Below are 20,142 nucleotides of genomic sequence, written 5' to 3'. Positions count from 1 at the left end.
AAAAAAAAACCCACCCTACCTAAGACACGGTGCAGGTCTCATCACGCTGTGAGGCTGCTTGCTACCTCGGGTAATTAATATGTTTAAGGTAGAAAAGAAATGTTGAAATAAGAAATCTGTTAAGGCACTTCAGAGAGAAATCTGTTACCAGCCCAAACCAAAAACTTGGTTTGTTGAGTTGTAGCATCACATCGTGAAAAAAGAATATGAAATATGGATCTCAGCTAGGTAGCAGAAATTATGTTCAAACAGTTTTAAAAAAATTCTGGAGGACAAGAAACTTTTAAGAAATCTTAAAATGTCAGACCAGAGGTTCTGCAACCAGTGATCAGTGTGCTGGGTGTTTTAAAGTTTTATTATTATTATTATTTTCTACTATGCATTTTTATACCAAGTTCTCACATAAGTGCAGAGAGTTTTTTCAGGCACACATCAGTTATCCTGCAGTATTGCCTCCTGATAGAAGGTATAGACCTTCAAAATTGAACCATTTCAGAAATTAATTTGCCCATGTTATAGTGAAAATTTATAATAATTTTGAATAATGTCTTGTATGGCTGCATGGATTGTGCAGTATCTCTTTTGGGGCTGTGTGAGTCATGTATTCAGCAGCATTGGTTTGTCTGTCAGTAACATAACTCAAAAAGTTATAGATGGATTTTGATTAAATTTCTGGAAATCTTAGAAATGGAATAAGGAACAAGTGATTAGATTTTGGGGAGGATCCAAATCACTACCTGGATTAAAGGATTCTTTACAATGAAGAGATAAGGCTGATTTTGCTATTATAGCTTCTAAGTCAAAAATAATGTCCACAATCATGATCAAAAAATAAATAAATAGAAATGATCTAAAAATTATTGTTGTGTAACATCTGTATGTGTCTATGTACAGTGGCTTACCCCCAATTTCGACCGGTCTCTTGTGCGCCGCATTTTGTTCTGACCTGCGCGTTGGGTCACTTTACACCGGGAGAATTGCAGCAAATGTAACAGCAACGAGACCAAAACTAATTTTGGTGTGGGGGCAATAAAACGTACAATATCGCATCGCATCGTATCGTATCGTATCGTATCGTATCGTATCGTGTCGAGTCACATCGCATCTCATCATATCGTATCGTATTCTATCATATTGTATCATATTGTATGTTTATAAGATCCCTCTTGCAAAACATTAGGAATTTGTTTGGTAGTTCCCAATATTTTCTTTCCAAACATAAAGTTAGTTTATTTTACTGAGAGGATACCTGGGCATGCATCAAAGTCAAGCTGATAATAAATCACAAAGGAAACTACTGCTGACTGTTACATCCATCAGTCTCTGGTCTGAAGAACTTTAAACATGGTAATATTTCTTTATTTAATCAGGTTACCAATGCCCAAAATTACCCCATGTGTGAATAAATGTTTGAACTTCAAAGACAAAGTGACAACCCTACAATGCATTTGTGTTTAGACACCAATGGGTAAGGCTGTTTTAATCAAGAAGCGATAAAATGACTACAGGCCTTCTCATTCAGAGCTGATATCTGTTTCTCACCAGAACTCTAACAAACCATTATCATTAGATAAAATAACCTAAACACAAAAATGAAAAATGATAGACACATATGTAATGGAAAAGGAGAACGTAGGTGATAAAAATATTTAATAAAATGCAAAAAAAAAAACTACTCACTGTTTAAAAATTTTAAAGTTGAACAATTTAAAGTGACCTGAGTTCAAATGCACATCATCAGAGAAATTATTTCCAGAAACTTCCAGTAACTTCTAGAAGTGCATCTTAACTACTGTAGTGTGTTTAAATCTTCCTAAGCCTTGTGTTCATCTCCATGTTTCTCTTAGTTTATGTGGTTGAGTGGTGGTCTTCTGCTGTGTTTTGGCACGGCTCCAGAACAAGGGGATTACTGTTAAACTGGTATAATCTCTGCTGTTTCCTCCATCGGTCCAGGCCCATCTGATGGGAGCTGGTGTTTAGAAGGGGCTCCACAGGATGAGATGCTGTTTAACTCTAATCTCTGTAATCTCTATTCTTACTGCAGGCCAGGGTCCCACACACTTGCCACCTTCATGTTCTGCAGCTTATTGTCACTTTTTTTCCAAAGCAGTTTGACAGCATGTGATTTTTACTATTGAGTCATTTTTGTCTAAATTCTGTGCAAACTCACAACCTTGGAAGCCTTGTTTGAAGTAGATTCACACCAGCCTGACCCTACAGCCAAATCTACATTTTCACATGCAAACCTGTAACATTTTAGCACTGCATCAGTTACACTCCCACTCTGACTAACTCTGTCCAGAGATTAATAAACACCTGCATGTACTCAAAACTGCCCCTGCCAGCGTTAACATGCAGAGCCACATTTTTTCACGATGACACAAATGCTTTTACAAGATGAAAACATTGCTGGCCATGTTATTATGACCAGTTAAAAGGAAAAAAAGAAAAAAAAAATCTTTTGGTGTTTGTAATTTGCATCATCTTTGAGGCAGAATGCTTAAATTTAAGACAATGGCTTTATACAAATGTTCAAATATAACTTAAGGTTTTACCCCTTTCCATCTGTTTAATTTCTTTGGTAAGAAAATGTAATTAATTTGGACAGGGACATGAGATGTTCATAGAACATTTAACTTTTTAAAACCTCAATTGAGAACAGATGGTGCTAAACTGGGCCAAAATGGCCACTTTGGAGAGCTTGCCTGAACTGTCTCTACAAAAACCTCTTTCATTTTGTTCTGCTTCCCTTTATCAGAGTTGGCCTTTGCTGAGATAATGCCAGCATATTGTACTGTGATCTGATAGAGGTTTAGAGCTACAGCTGCATCATTACGAATAAGTATTCATATTCATCCTGGATGTGTTTGTGATTTTTAGAGAAGCCTGAAACCTTTTTCATTTGTGGTATGTGCCATCTTCATTTATACTTCACCCGTAACACATATACTGATATTTACACACCTTAACAACTTCAAAAGTATTCAAATAGACTTTGTGGTTGTAGTAATTTTCCTTTTTTCATTATAGGTATGCAATTTTCAAGCAGAAGCCTAAAAAATGGGCACAGGGCTCAAAGGGTTAAAAGAAGTTATAAAGGAATTTCATATCCATATATTTATAAGAATGAAAACATGGGATACAGATATAAATACAGGTATAAGATTGACCTTTCTTGCTACATTTAGGTATTTTAATAGTATTTTCCATTTTGTATGACAAATTAATTCATTACATTAAATATTCCTCCATGTTTCAGTTACAAAACATAAATAAATAGTGCACATGAAGCATGCAGGACATGATTTGGGACAATATTTCAATCTTCCAATGAGTTACATTTAAATAAAATCAAAATAGAATTTATTTATAAAGCGCAAAAAGCAACACAAAGTGGTTTCCATAATAAAAAGATATTCAAATAAAACAAGCTTTCACACACAAAAATTGACTTTAAAAAAAAAAAAGTAAAAATGCATATACTTTAAAAACTGCAGTGAAGGCCTAATATTGCATATGTGTGAATGTGCTTATTAAAATTTCCCCATCAAGAAATGAATCTTGTAATTTTAAATGGTTTGGACTGTGTTTTACGGCTCACTTACATAATCGCATGCCTCCAGCATGTCAGCTATCTCAGCGTGATCTTTAAAGAAATAGGTAACCATACATGTTTGAATAAGCCTGGTGTGAATCTCCTCAGCTTGTTTTCTCAGAAATGGTAAAAATCTTTTTCAGTCATCAACTTTTTCCCACTAAACGTGTGTGAAAATAAAACTGTGGTGCATATGAGTGCGTCAGTGCCATCATGTTTCCCAGGAGAACTCTGAATCCTGTAAATCTGACATCTCTCTTCCTGGTGTCGGTCTCAGGAGGATCAGCGGGAGATTCCACCTTTCCCACATTGCTTCTTGATCCACCTGACTCCTCCTCGCCTCGCCCATAAGCCTGCCTTTTGTGCACAACCCTCAGTTTGTTTGTACATCCAGACAGCGGGGTGAGAACGTGCGACAGTCCCACAGAACAGAAAAAATGGCTTCTCACATTCCCACAATAAAAAAGAAAACATGTCTTAAAACACATTTGTGAAGTACAGGATGTTTACCATGAAGGACTCTGTATTAACCCCCTGGATAAGTCATGGAACTTGGAAAGGATTTGGAAAGAAATGTCTGCATCTGTAACTCCAGGTCCACAGCTGCAAACATATGTGGTTACATGTGAGAACTTTGTTTCTAATAGCTGCATTTCCAAGGTTTAAGTCATGCATAGTAAAATATTTGAAGTTAATGATCATTTGAGCAAACACTTCAGGTTTTGCAGGTGCAGAAATGTTCCTTGTTTTATGATTGTGTAGACAACCATGCATGCATGCAATTGATTTTGTCCAGATTTTGAGATAAATTGATATTATGCATAATGATATTATCCTTTTTTATATTTTACATTATTTATATTTACTTATCAAGATTATTATGATACAGAAAAATAGAACTTTTAGGATTTATAACCCATCTGGACAGTTATGCAATTTTTCAGCAAAGTAAGTTTTAAGATAAAACATCATTGATTGGCTTTTATAAGGGCTGCAATCATTTAATCTAAAAATATCATTTTAACAAGGCAAAGTGTTTATTGTCCTGATGCTCAAAGTTTAGGCCCTAAAAGCAAACCTGAAAGTGTATATTGCTGCAAATATTGATGTTTAGAAAGGATTCTACTACTGATAGTGATCAATAGCATCTGTATGGAATTGTTGTTAGTATGGTGTTTTACTTTGACAAAAAGCATCTACAGCATCTAAAAATATTCAGTGTTTAAAGAGAAATTTAATTCACTTTAGTTCAAACTGTTGTTGCCTTAGAAGAATTTGTGGCAAATTTAAAAAAATATAAATAACCTTAAGCATTTAATTGAGTATTTGTAATTTTTGCAGTCAGCCTAATGTCTTTTTAATACTTAAATGTACTTGGAGTTTTGTATTTACCAATAATTAAAACATCTGCTGCACCTTAGAAGCAACCTGAAGATTAAAGCTAGCAGAAACTCACATGACTTTCTGTTCTGCAAGCCACCATCTGAAGTAAAATATTACAGTTAAATAAGAAAGCAGGAAAGAAACACATAAACAGAAATTGAATAAAAGGGAAGGGAAACAAAACATGAGCAGAGGGAGAGAGAAAGGAAGAGATACTGAGAATGATCTATGACCAAGAGCCTCGTCTGAACATGTTGTGGTTTTCAGGTTCTCAGACGCTGTAATTTACACAGATTCAGATCACTTTGGCACAACGTCGGACCACCTGCACTTCAGCTCATGTGAGCGACTTTCAAACTCCAGAGAGCTCAGAGTCAAAACTGGTGTTTTACGAAAGCATGAGATCTGACCAGCTCCCAGCTCCCCTGACAGCCTGACACCCCCTGTGTGTGCTTGGTTTACGCGTGTGTGTGTGTTTCTCTCAGCCTGAAGGTATTCAGAGGGTTTATAGCAGCTGTCAGTGCTAAGGAAGATGAACTGATATTGGAAATGGTCAATACTTTAATTAAGGAGGATAAAATCTCTGTTTTGTTTTTTCCCTCTCTGGCTACCCCCTCCTCTTGTAAGTATTTGTGCAACTGTTTCAATAAAATAAAATAAAATAAAATAAAAATAACTTTGCCATCTGAAAAATAAAACTTGAAAAAAAAAATAAAGTTTGAAATTTAAAAAACTGATAATGATGATAAAACAAAAACAAAAGGTTAAAGGTTCTGATGAAAACAGACATAAAACAGAAATTATTCTGTCATTTATTTAGATTTAGACCTTACATTTAATAAAAAATGGGACAAAGAGCCTTCCAGAGAGGCTGAGGTAATGACATGCAAAGGCTGACTTGTATGTATCATAGATTTAGCGTTGTGTGGGAAAATAGTACAAAGAAAAAAAAAAAGAATTTCTAGATACAGGCTTTGGGGATTTTAGCACTTTCAGTGGTCCACATATGTCATTATAAGATTTGTAGACTTCATTTAAATCACTGTAAGCAAAAGACAAAGTGGAAAACAAATATTTTCTGGTCTTCAGGCCTCAAGTGGGACAGCAATAAAAACTGAGTTGGCTCATTGAACACAGTTTGCTGCTGCATTTACAAAGAAAATCTCTACAGATTTTCCTGGGCTTGAGCTTATTCCAGGCAAAGTGAGTCAAACTGGGGAGAATCATTTGGTCGGATGAATAAAATGTTGAAATTCTAAAGAATACTAGTATTCCAAGTAAGGAATACTAAAGAAAAAGAATATCAATAACCCACCAAGTTATTTTAGTACGATGTTATTACATCTTTTTTCTTTTATGTCAGGGGTGTAAAACTCTGGTCCTTGAGGGCCGGTGTCCTGCAGGTTTTCGTCGTATCCCTGATCTAACACACCTGAATTAAATCAAATGGATCCAACAGCTTCTTGTCAACTTCTTCACAATAACCCATTAATTTCAGTCAGGTGTGTTAGATCAGAGAAACAATGAAAACCTGCGGGACACCGGCCCTCAAGGACCAGAGTTTGACACCCCTGTTTTATGTGTTATTTGTGTGACATTAAACAACACAACTATAAATGACTCTTAGCCTGTACTGTTAACCTAACCAATCATGTATCATTTTATCCACCATTTTAAAAAAAGAAATGCAAGAAAAGCTTTGTGACATGGTGCATTATCCTGCTGGAAGTAGCATCAGAAGATGGTACACTGTGGTCATGAAGGGATAGACATGGTCAGCAACAATACTCAGGTAGGCTGTGGTGGTTAAACCAGGCCACAATGGCACTGAGGGGTCCAAATTACACCATTACACCACCAGCAGCCTGAGTGTTGATCCAAGAAAGAATGGATCCATGTTTTCATGATGTTTTTACCAGATTCTGAGCCTAGCATCTGAATGTGGAGCTGAAATGGAGACTCATCAGACCAGCAACGTTTCTCCATGTTCTTTTGTCCAGTGTTGGTGAGTCTGTGGGAATTGCAGCCTCAGTTTCTTGTTCTTTGCTGACAGGAGGCACCCGGTGTGGTCTTCTGCTGCTGTAGCCCATCTGTTTCATGGCTGGACATGTTGTGTGTTCAGAGATGTTTTTCTGCAGACCTTGGTTGGAACCAGTGCTCATTGGACTTCCTGTTGTCTTTCTATCATCTCCAACCAGTCTGCCCATTCTCCTCTGACCTCTGACATCAACAAGACATTCTGGTCCAGACAACTGCTGCTCACTGGATATTTTCTCTTCTTCAGACCATTCTCTGTAAACCAGCAGATCACAGTTTCTGAAATACTCAGACCACCAACCATGCCATGTTTAAATTCATTTAAAGCCCCAGTGTGTAAGAATGACTCCTATCTAGTGGTGCGATAATGTAATGCAAGCAACAGAGTAGTGATCTACTGGAACCTCACCGTTTAAAAGCATTATTACATCTACGGAAGCCACGGAGAGTCATAAATGTGAACATTTCAACATCTTGCAGAAGTTCGAGTGTCCTGTCAGGTGATGAGGTACAGAACGATACATAATTCTGTTATTTTTGCCGATAAGTTATAAGCATACCCTCCATGTATTTGGTACCAAGCTACTGCTAATATTTAATGCAGGGGTGCCCAAGTTCGGTCCTCGACCAGATGTCATCTGCATGTCATTCAGCTCTGCAAAGGCCTGGTAACGAGTCAGTCATTTGATTCAGGTGTGTTGGAGAAGGGTTGCATCTAAAGGTTGCAGGATGGTAGATCTCGAGGACCGGACTTGGGCACCCCTGATTGAATTAACTTACCTATCCAGCAGAAAGCCTGCAACCTCCGTGTCAGTTTTAAAGTCACTCTCCATCAATTGCCTTCATCTGGTAAATGCTCCGCCGATGTACACTCTCATTTTACCCTGGTTATTATTTCTTTTTCTTTTCTTGGCTTTTTTTTCCTCCGTCTCACGGGGCAAAGAGTATGCGCCACCACTTATGTATTTATAAATAAGTCATTCTAAGCTTTGAGAATGCTTTCATTTGGATGCGATTGTGATTAGACTTTGGTAAAATACGTAGCTGTGATAGCGATACTTATAAGCTACACACTGTACCTTTAAATCACCTTTCTTCCTCATTCTGATGCTCAGGTTGAACTTCAGCAAGTTGTCTCCCCATGTCTACATGACTATTTCAATTTCAATTTTCCAACCAATCACATGGGAGCATCTTAATGCTCCCATGTGATTGGCTGATTAGACATTTGTGATTTTTAAAATGCAACAGTCCTTGACATTAGGCTCTCTCTCTCTCTGTCTCTTTTCAGTAGATTTCTGAAGACAGTGTCTGACAAACAGAAAATCTAGAAATGGGAAATGTGGGTAATCTGAACATCAAATAACAATGTAGATAGATATTTTACAATCGCGCAGCGCAGCTAAGCTGATCTATTAATTCCTTCACTTGTGTGTACAGTTTTAGTGGCATAGACTTTGCCGAAGTATCTTTGATGTGCACGTTGTGACAGACTGCCTCCTTTGGAGCAAGAGTTGGATGGAGACATGGGACAATCAGAGGAGCAAGGAAGCATCTATGGGTCACTGGCAGGCACTGACCCTTCCAACCATTTTCACACAAGATTGAGAGTCACTCACCAGGGAAGGACACGGACTAAATCCATTCATCTTTGATCCTGCTTTTTAGAGATTAAAACAAACGCACACAGATCTGGAAGCTCAGACTGCATGTACGAGTGGGTGTCATCTGCTGTGCGCATACCCAACCACAACAATAAAAACTAAATGACAAATGTTAAGGATATCCACTGTCAGTCTGAAGAAAGGCAACTATGTTTTGTTTTAGAGCGCGTCAACATCCGAGGGCTCTGTGATTAATTTGATCAACATAGTAACAGTTGTCAAGGCAAAATATGCCACATTCGAAGCTTCTCTCTCCCTGCAGTGTTTATGTTGGAAATGACTGATTCCTTTGCCCCTGGCATATTATGGCTAGACAGGGCTGATTGTCAGTAACTGTCACCCACAGAGCAGTGGAAGAAACAGGTCCCATCTGCCTTTGCCTGCCATGTAATTAGCACTAAAACAAAATGCTGTGTGTTGAAATGCAGAACCAGCCACCCATGCCAAGCAAACATAACACTGCATGCCCAAAGAAAACATCAATGGATGGCATGATGGAACATAATCGTCCTTTTCCTACTCGCTAATGTTAAGAATCTGAGATATGCAAATTACTCAGATCTGGGACACAAATATACCATTACAAGCTAATTAAAAACAGTTGAACCATGCCATCCATTCAGAGCTCTGTCCTGTTGCAGACATAGAAAGAAAACCTGCCTATAATCCACCTGCCCCCTCCCAGGGCTAAATGCTAAAACAGTGGGGGGTAACCTGCAATTCAAGCTGGTAATAGATATATGTGACTATTTTAAAGCACTTACCATCAGCACTAAACAATAATGCCATGTGATTACCAACTTGTGATATATATATATATTTATATTAGAAGCATCAGTAATAAATACTTCTCTCTAAAACAGAGGACTTCATGGTTGTCTGCAATGACTGCAAAGTGTTCAGTTCTTCCAAAAACCATCTTTTCAGATGTTTTGTGGTTTGTTCAGGAGCACTTTTGAAAACATAAGTTGTAATGTCACGTTCCTTTTAGAGAACATAAAAATGAATTTTTAAATTTTGAATGAGACTGTCATAAGCTTCAACATTTAACATGCTAACTGAAGCGTGTAGAGTCTGAGATGTTGCTCTTGTGTTTTGGCAGATATCTGAGCATTGTACATTCTGACTTTGGGACAAACCTGCTGGGACATCCACTCTTGAGAAGACTGGTAGCAGCCTTGAATATTTTTCATTCAAATTGTTGCTGATGTCTTTCCTCCTTGGCATTGTGTAAACACAGAGATGGGTACTCGAGTCTGGGACTCGAACTTGAATCGCATTTAAGCTGCATTTCCAGTGACTTGAGACTTGCGATTTAAGACTTGTGAACAATCTTATTTTTTTCATGATCTTCTCTCTGTCTGATCTCCTTTCTGCTGTCACCTCTCCAGATGTAACTAGTTTATAAATAGATAGATAGATAGATAGATAGATAGATAGATAGATAGATAGATAGATAGATAGATAGATAGATAGATAGATAGACGGATAAAAAACAATGACTCAAATTAACAAACAAAACAAAAGAGCAAAGAAATCATACAGACCATAAACGAAACATAAAATTTATATATAACAACATGGCAACATTTCCTGCTTCTGTCCACACGACAGCAGAGCTGCCAAACACTAAAGTTAATTTGATTAGCAACACTTTGCTGCTACTTGTCCTTTTTTACTTAGTTTTTCACACACTTGTAGTGAAGTAATACGATGTCCTTATAATTTTCAACCAGACAATTACAAAAATGACTGTATGTGAAATCCCTGTCACGTGATTATAGGAGCACATCACATCATGATATCATGATGCTGCTGCCAATGTTAATGATGCTGATGTTGTGTTTTTATATTTTACTAGTGCAGGTTCTTGAGCACAGTGTTTTGTTATATTTTATTATGACTGCTATGTTTTATTTTATTATATTCACTTTAGTGGTGGAGGCCTGCACTCTCTGAGACTTTTAGTTTATTATCATTTTATCTTCATGAGTTTAATTAATTTTGTGTTTTTCCTTTGCAGTAAATATAATAATGCTCACTGTACAATCATGTGATTTTCTTTAAAGGGGCTAAAAGTGTTAGTATCCATTTAGATGAAAAAGTACCATGAACTCTTGGTATCGCCCATTCCTGGTCTTGTATTTTTCATCTTAAGATACTCAAACTGTTTCTTTCATCTTTACACGCCTTGACTGATGTAATTTACTGTACTTAGATATCCTCAGCCTCAGCTAGACTTATTATTTGGATAAAAAGGCATAAATACATCACCTCTGTGCTTGCCTTGCCTTGATTTCATGTTGATTTTACACTCGTTCTACTCACTTTGAAAGTCTTAAATGTCCAAATACATCTCAGACTTTTTGACCTGGTATGCAGAGCCGGCTCTAGACTTCAGTGGGCCCTAAGCAGAATAAGTCTTGGGGGCCCTACCCCTTCACGCCATGAACAAAGTTTCTGGGTAGATGTGACACCCTAAGTCATGGTATACGGTATGTTAACCTATTCAAAACACTCTAGGACACTATTGTGCAACATTATTGCATATAAAGTGCTGTTAATTAGGCTCCATAAAGCTGTAATAACATGCATCCCTATTTAACATACAAGAGGAAAATATACAACAAAATACCATATGCACACAACTTAGCTATTGCACAATCACTTAACTTAGTTAAAGAGATAGTGTATAATTTACCACGCGGCAGTAGCACCAGTAACTAAAGCAGATGTTTGTGTGGAGTGTGCAACAATGAATTTTTTAAATATAAACTAAATACATTGAGAACTTAATGTAACTTTTAAAGTTAAAGTTAAGTTATATTTTAAAAATAAACGTTTTCTCATTTATTTATTAACTGTTAATCCATTAGTCTGACTTTTTCTTTAAATGGACATATATATATATATATATATATATATATATATATATATATATATTTATAATGGCTAATACAACTGTATATTAAATAAATGATTCGACTTTTAAAACTTCTAAGTTCATGGATCAATCATGAAGTGATGTCCCACACCGGATCAGTCTCAGCAGATGATGTGGGGTGAAGAACTGGGACACTGATGCTCTAGTCTTCTGTGTTCTTACTTGCCTCCAGTGTTGCTCTCCTGATGCATGATGTCTGATGTCAGACAGTCCACTGAAAACATTTTACAATGTGTCTTGTAAACATCGCCACTGATGCTGTACAGCTAAGGATGAAAGAGTTTTCGCATTTGAGGACATGGAGTATCGGGTACAGAGGACATTTTAAAAATGTGCAGGTGTTGTGAGCAGCACTGGTATGTGACGTTCGTCTCTAGGCAACCGTAACCGCAACACACTCACGAACAAATTGCGTTCAATACAGACCTATTGAACCAATGAAATGTCGGGAGGAGATGTTTAATTTTCAAATAAGGAACAATTCCGTATTTTACGGGAGGGTTCGTCAGCCTTCTTTTTTCTTCCCCAGATGGATAATTCCTATTCATAACGAAGCCCATAAACCACTCACTGAAACAACCTTCTTCCGTAGGGGGGCCCCCTAGTTGTGTGGGGCCCCAAGCGGTCGCTTAGTCTGCTTTTTGGCAAAGCCGGCTCTGCTGGTATGTGACCACTGAGCTCAACAGATGGTGCCATGTTAACCATTCTGAGGTCAACTCTTCTTCTTATTATTATTATTATTATTTTTGGGTTGTCAGGATTTAATCCGATTACAAAGACAGCTTTCATGAACTGTATTTTCCTCTGATCTAGTTATACAGTAATTAAAACATCACAACAGTTATTCAAACTATAGAGATCAGAAGGCTCTCCGCCCCTTTAGTTTACAGGATTATAATCAGTCATAACTGAGGATGAGAAACAGTGACAAGATTGTTCAGCAATAACACCACAAGGAATTTAAACACCTTATGGAGACAAATCACTGAAATCCCAACCAAGTAAAACAAATCCAGGAATGATTTCTGATTATTATGCTGCCACAAGATATGTTTGACTAATTATGTCAAAGAAAACCACTAAGGTGAACATGTGTACATGCTTATTATGAGCATCTGAACAGTTTGCATCTGCCACTGGTGGAAAAGTGCTGAGGTTAATCAACTTAGGTGGTGATTTGTTTGTGTTGCTAACCAAGTTAATGCTCTGATTTTAATAATCCAGAATGGTGTAAAAACGAAAGCAGATGAAGGCTTTGAATAGAGAGCTTTATACTTAGGAAAATCAACCCACAGATTAAAGATGGAGCAGCAGATGTTTGTGCATCTAACAGTATTACTCATATTACACTGTCTAAATCAGCACGGTGGATTAAATCACTCTTGTACTGTTGCTGCTAAAACTTTTAGTTTTACAAGCTGCAAACAAACAAGTATACTTTCACAGGAGGTCTCCTTCCCTCTAACCTCTCTGTTTACTTACTAATCGACTAGTCTGGCTATCTAACCTCGACTGCTCACACCTTAAAGAGCCTGTTTGCTTAAGCTTCGTTCGAGCTTGTCAACAAGCACAGGAACCTCCTCCCATCCTGTCTTTACCCTACTTTTCTCTTCGACCCACTGTCCCCGTGAAACTCCTCCTTCCCCCATCTCTCTAGCCTCCCCAAACGTTGGTTTGATTAATGGGCTTGTTGAGCTACCTGGCGCAGGACAACAGGTTATTTCCATTACTGCTGGGATTCTCTGTAATAAGGGGATCCAGAATAATGGCAGAGCACATGGACCAGCTGCCTTGTTCCAGCTGAGCAAAAACACCAGACTTCCAGGGAGCAAAAATATTCATACACTTGGAGCTCTTTTGTTTATCTGCGGTAACATGTGTCTTCTGTTTTGTTTTACTCATCAAAACCTGGGTGATGTGCTGTTTTGTAATCTTTATCTACAATTTATGTGGGAGTCATAAATTAGAAATCCACCCCACGCAGGCACTGATGTTGGCAAGCAGCTGGAAACCTGTTCACATTTGCCCAAAACGTTTGACTTCTGCACACAAATACATCAACACCAAAGCTGTTTAATGCATTTAAACGTGTGTTCAAGCAGAGGGGTGACTACAAACGGAGACCTTCTCCACCAAAGCACCTCGTCTGTCGGCAGGACAGGATAGTTCGCTTGACTGAACGCCGACCTCTTTGATTTTCATCTCTGTGTTGTTTTTGAGTCTCCTGGCTTAACGTTGCATCACTTCCCCTTTGAGGCAGACTCAGACAAAAAGTGTCACTCACCTGTTATGTGTGAGTCTTTGACAAAGGCGAGTTCACACATGGCTTGAAAAGTCTCAAACAGCTACTTGATCAAGGGTTGCTTGAAATGGCTTTTTGTATTAAATCTAAAGGGAGTTGCTGTAAAGTAAACTTAAATAACCATATAAATAACAGTGAGGCACTGTAAATATCCTTGAGAGGGCGATAAAGTAAATATATCAGTTTTTTAAAGTTCTGCTACCTTAAAACAGAAGTCAGTCCACTTTTCAGTAGAATTCATGATTGAAAACTGTTAAATGCTGGCAAGCACCTTCAGATGCAGACACATAGAGTAGGAACTTCTTTTTGAGATTAAGAAAAATAAGACAAGCTTATGGAGTTTATTTGTATTTCAATACATCTTGACTGGTTTACAGAGCCAAAAGTGCCAGTGCTGAGACACAATTCAATCAAATAAACATGCCCAAAAATATACTTTTGGAATTTTCTAGATGGAAAGGGATTCAACCAACCAAATTCCTAAAAAGCTTGAAAATGGATGTAGTAAATTACACTATCAGGGATTCATTTTGCCCGTATCCAGAGAAACAAACACACACAGAAAAAAAGTTCATTAGGAAGTGTAAGATGAATTGACAGATGTTTGGCTCTGGTTCATGGAAACTATGCCACACACTCACTTCTTAGCTCAACTCATGTCTAAAACACTGATAATTTGCATCCCACAATGACTCACAGGAGTTGGTAATACTGGGATTTCTTTTCTTTTTTTTAAGGAAGCTAAAAAGGTGAACAACTTATAAAGTCTTCAAGCAGATTGTTTATATGCTTTATACATTATTATTGTGATATTTAAACTATATTATTGATGATGATGATGGCAATAGGTGGCCAATTTGTCAAGGCTGGATGCTGTGTTAACTCTTCAGGCGCTGGAATTTTTAAAGTTTTTAAACCATACTGTAAATGAAAACAAAAAAAATGGTGAATATGAACTACAGTTTGTGATGGCAGTAAAATTACTCATCCTAATTTCATATTATGGCATCACAGGTTGCCAGCCATATTAGATTTCAAAATTTTCACTATGACTTTTATACATACATACACACACATATATATATATTTAAATGAATGTATTTAATAGCAGTTGTCTTTGAATTCTCTGGACCTTCTAATTATATTATGATCTGTGGAAGATGGGATATTGAAAGTCTTCGAGGATTTTGCATTGAAGAGCATCTGAAATTGGTGCGTGTTTTGCAGATTGTTGAACACCTATTTATTTTTATTTCTGAGAGTCTCTTGTTTTCTAATGTGCTCTTTTTAATACCTTATCATGTTATCAACTTGCTGTTAATTAACCAAATCACTAACAACAAATGATTCTTTATAGTATGACTTACTTTTCCAGCCTTTTGTTGGCTCCATCCGGAATATTTAAAAAAAATCTTCTATCAAATTCAAGATGAGCAGATCAAGGCAATGAAAACGGCTTCATTAGGAATTCAACTGTTATATTCCGATAAAATTATCTTTTGATTTTGTATAAAGATGCAGTAATTTCTCACCTTAAAACTCTGTGTTCTGGACTTGTTTGATGGTACAGTAACATCTATTATATGCATTTCTGGAGCCGTCACTGCCTAACAGTGTCCAGAAGCTGAGAAACTGCACTAAACCACTTTTTCTTCCAGAATGCCGTATGATGTTGCAGCCGAGCTTTACTTTGTGCACCAAGTCACTTTCTAGCAAGGGGTTTTAAACACACTGGCCATTTTTTAATGTGCACTGTGATTGATTCAGCAAAGAAACACAAGGAGACATTATCAGAAGAAGAAAGGAAAAGAAAGAGCGAAAGAGAAACAAGATAAGACTTTTACTGTCTGCAGAGAGGTCACAGTATAGGATGCAAGACAGGGGGTCCCCAAGGATTTGAAAATTCAGAGCCATTTTGATTAATGTCCATACATTGTCCTTATTTTAAGAAAAAAAAAGGAAGGATAATGTTGTTATTTAACTTCTGGTAGCATTCAGCCAGAATACGTTATCTATAGTGAGACTCTCACTTTGAAAGCACAAAACAAGCATGGTTTTGGCATGGGGTGGGGCAGGGGTCCATGGCTTTTTAGTATTTGCATGAAGGGGGCCACCAAGGAAAATAGGTTGGGAACCACTGCTCTAGACAGCAGAAAACAATCTTATGTTGACTCTTGTCATGTTTCTTGCTCTGTTTATCTCTTGTTTCCTCTCCTCCTTCTATAATGTCTTCTAACACGTCTTTGCTGAATCAGCCACGATGCGTGATCAAAACGGCCAGCTAGCTTACTTGCTAGCGTGTAACATGTGCGCAAAGTGAAACTCATCTGCAACGTCAGGCAGCATCATGCATGAAGAAGTTGCATAGTGCGGTTTCTCAGCTATGGGACACTGCTGGGCAGCATCAGCTTCAGAAACGCACATAATAAATGTCTTTGTGCCAAGAAACAAATCTGGAAGTTTAAAGGTCAAAAAGTCACAAAGTGGGTCTTTAAAATCTCTTTAGACTAACAATGTTTTCCCTGATTTTATGTAAAATATCTTGCCAGTCAAGGGGAAATTTTTGCAGGTTTGTGACTGAAACCTCTCAAAAGAATAAGGGGATTTCAAGATTTTTTTGTTGTTGCCTTGTTGCCTTTGGATCAGTAATGTTTTTATTTCCATGTCTCTGAAGATCTCATTAATCTTTCTTATCTTTACCGCTGTGACAAAGAAGGTGAAAACTATCATCACTGCTTTCTGCTGTAAAACAACCCCTCAGTGGCCAAGTGTTAGGAGAGACCATAGACGGTATACAAAAGATGGATGGAGCCTCTGTGACGTCACCCCTAGGTTTTTGAAGAGCAAAACTGAAGCTCGTTGAGCAGTTCCCACCATGGCCATCTTGGTAGCGTCACGCCTGCCATCGCTCCCGGAAAATACAAAAATGGGCAAAGTGGCGGAGCTGAGAGGGGGGCTGTGAGCATGGGTGGATGATTGATGTCTATCAAACTCTGAGCTGCCTGTAGCTAAAAGCTAACTGAGCCAACTCGGATCTAATGTGAGCTAACCGGCTAATGAAGGTAGGTTGACTAAAGCTAAGGCACACTGTTAGCCGGCTAAAAACCGAGGTTGTGCTGCACTCTCCCTTCTTGCCGCAGATATTGGATACCTGTCAATCAAAAGGACACGCCCCTAATTATGCCGAATTTCATGATTAACCCTTTGATGCATAGTGTTCACTACAGTGGACACATATTTAAAGGCTGTTTTTAAATGTATGCATGGGTGTGGATCGTACATTAACAACTTCATTGGACATTAGTGAGTCACAAGTACTCTGCCACACTCCCACTCTGCCAAAGAATAAATACATTTGATATATTATATATAAATACATTGAAATTACCAAGTTTGCCTCAGTGATAAACAGGACAAGAAAATGATCCAGGTGTTTTTATAGAAAATTTATATTATATTGATATGATGAGATATTATTTTATAAATATTTTTATAGATCAAATAGAAAAATCAATACACTGAGTAAAAGTTAAAATAAGATTAAAAACAGAAAAACATCAATGTGCATGTCTGTAGAAGTAAAATATTTTATTTTAAAAAATGTGGTACTGTTTTGTAATAATTCATGCACCAGAGGGTTAAATAACACCCAAATGGATGAGTTAGAAAAAAATTCACCCTCTCACAGTTGTCATGAAGGTAAACTTGACCTATTAATCCTAAAATGTTTTTTTGTATCAGGCTTTAAACATGTTTACTTCTGCTGTGAAGTTGGTCTTTTTAACATGGGAGTCTTTGGGGATTTGCTCTGTTTTGGAGCCAGTCCCTAGTGGATGAGGGGTGAACTGCAATTTTTTGCACTTCCTCATAGGCTTCACATTTTATCAGTGGAGGTTGCTGCTTAGGAGAGACTTTAGTGTATCGAATACCTGAATTATCCCAGGGCCATACTGGATTTATGTAATATTTGAAAACCTTTGTTCATACAATTTTACCACAGATTCACCACATTTTCTTTCCAAACTAAGCTTTGATAGGAGAAAACAGACACTAAGATGTGGCACAGGTGTATTTTACAGTTTCTGATACATACAGGTGTATTATGAATAAACACTTTACGAATTGTGATAGGTTTTGCTCTAATGATGTCATCTTTACCTTCTTCCATGTCTTACAAGGCCAGGCATGGCGTGCACACCTGGCAGTGGAAGGCAGGCCAAGGGTGGGGACGCATAGTGGGTGTTCTGCAGCGTCTACACTGGATCAGGCTCGTACTGTCTGTGGCTCAGCAAGTGTGTGTGTGTTGTGTAACCCAAAGCTGTGGATAAACTTTTTTCTTTTCCAAATGAGCTGTCAACTGGCTTTACAGCACACAGTAACAAAAGAATGAATAAGAATAAAATAATTAATGTAATTAACTAATAGTGAAAGTTTCCCTAATGAAGAAAGGATAAATAACGTTATAATGTTTAATGTTGAACCCGGATCTTGAGGAAACATCAAAAAGCTTCTTTGTTCATCAGGTAACATGTGACTGATTGTTTTTACTACTTGCTGTACAACAAAATACTATAATACTATAAGAATAAAGAGTCCTTGAACCAAAACTTTATACTTTCAACTGTAAAAAACAAACCAGTGCTCAATATTTTCAATAATTTTTTATGTTTCTTCGGCTTGAACAAGATTATATTTAATGTGATATACCCCATTCAGATCATAATGTTAGTCATAAAATGGATTGCAGTTAAATTAGTAGGTGTTCAGTTGGCTCTAACCCTCATTACATGTTGAAATTTCCTTTTGGGTGTAAGTGGAAAATGTTATGTGAGTTAGTCTAGAGGTTGTAATTGGTCAGTAAGACATTGCTTTTGCATGAAAACTCCGCAGAAGAAAGTTGGTGCATGCAAAAATAATTGCATAAAGGCAGATTTTACCTACAACCAGTCCCGTCTCCTCATTTTCCCCAGACAAGACACTCTCACGCACCCAAACAGGCGGTGGTTGTACAGTTGTGTGAGGAGAGGACAGGAGGAGGGGGGTAATTTAAGGCTGAATTAGGGCCTTTTATGCTGATGCCATATTGTCAACATGGCCCGTAAAACCTCCTCCTTCACAGCTCTTCCCTCCCCTTCCCTACCATTCTTCCCTCAGTTCCACTTTATTTGTTCTAATTCCAGGGACCGGCTGGGTCTTGCCTGGATTTGGAGAGTGCTTGGTTTCAAAGGGTAATTGACACCTTACCTGTAATTTCATGGTTTCACTCCACCTGCCTTTGATGTCTGAGTCTTGGTTGAGGTTGGAATACGAATGGAAGAGGCTCAAACGCTGTGCTGCTGCATGCTCCATCGTGAGTCTCTTCCAGCCTGCCGGAGTGTTTTCTGAACATGAATGACATCTTTTGCAAACCCCACTTCATCAAAGAAGAGAGGATAGGGCAGGGGAGTTGAGTAGGCTGGGGGGGGGGTATAGTTGTGGTGACAAATAGAGTATAGAGTTCTCAAGACTGACTGAAGGACAGAAGAATAAGATGACTCAGGCGTAGAGATATCAGCTCCTCTAGTGTCATTATGTGAACACCACATAAGAAAATATAAAGTTTTCTCCTGTAAAAAACTCAAAGTCATCATAGGTTGTCAAAATACGGGGAAGTTTGCTATTTGATAAATTATTTAAAGACACGATGGATATTTGAAAACACTTTGTGACAGCAGCACAACTTCATAACAAGACATCGATCTACATCAATGCATCAGCTCAAACATCAAAAAGCTAATTGTATTGATCCAAACGGAACATATTCATCAAACATCCTTCCATCCATTTTCTGAAGTATGTCTGATGTTGGGTTGTGAAGACAACAGTTTCAGATAAGAAACCCAGATATCCCTCTCTCCAGCTCCTCATGGTGAATATAACCTGTCCAAGTGTCTCCTCCCAATACAAAGTGCTTAATAAACCTCAAAGAAGAGGTGACCATGAGGCATCCTAATCAGATGACTGAAGCACCTCAGCCGACTCCTTTAGATACTAAGGAGCAGCAGTTCCACACCAAATGGATGAGTGAGCTCCCCACCTGATCTCTCAGAAGAGGCCACCTTCCAGAAGAAGCTCATCTCAGGTGCTTGCATCTGCAATCTCATTTCTTCAGTCACTGCCCAAGTTTCACCACCACAGGTGAAGGTTGGAGCATAGTTGAGGGAGTAATTACTCTTGA

This window comes from Melanotaenia boesemani, chromosome 20 (assembly GCF_017639745.1).
Source record: "Melanotaenia boesemani isolate fMelBoe1 chromosome 20, fMelBoe1.pri, whole genome shotgun sequence".
NCBI classification, from domain to species: domain Eukaryota; kingdom Metazoa; phylum Chordata; class Actinopteri; order Atheriniformes; family Melanotaeniidae; genus Melanotaenia; species Melanotaenia boesemani.
The sequence above is the reverse complement of the archived record's forward strand: the minus strand, read 5'-3'. Positions refer to the sequence as shown.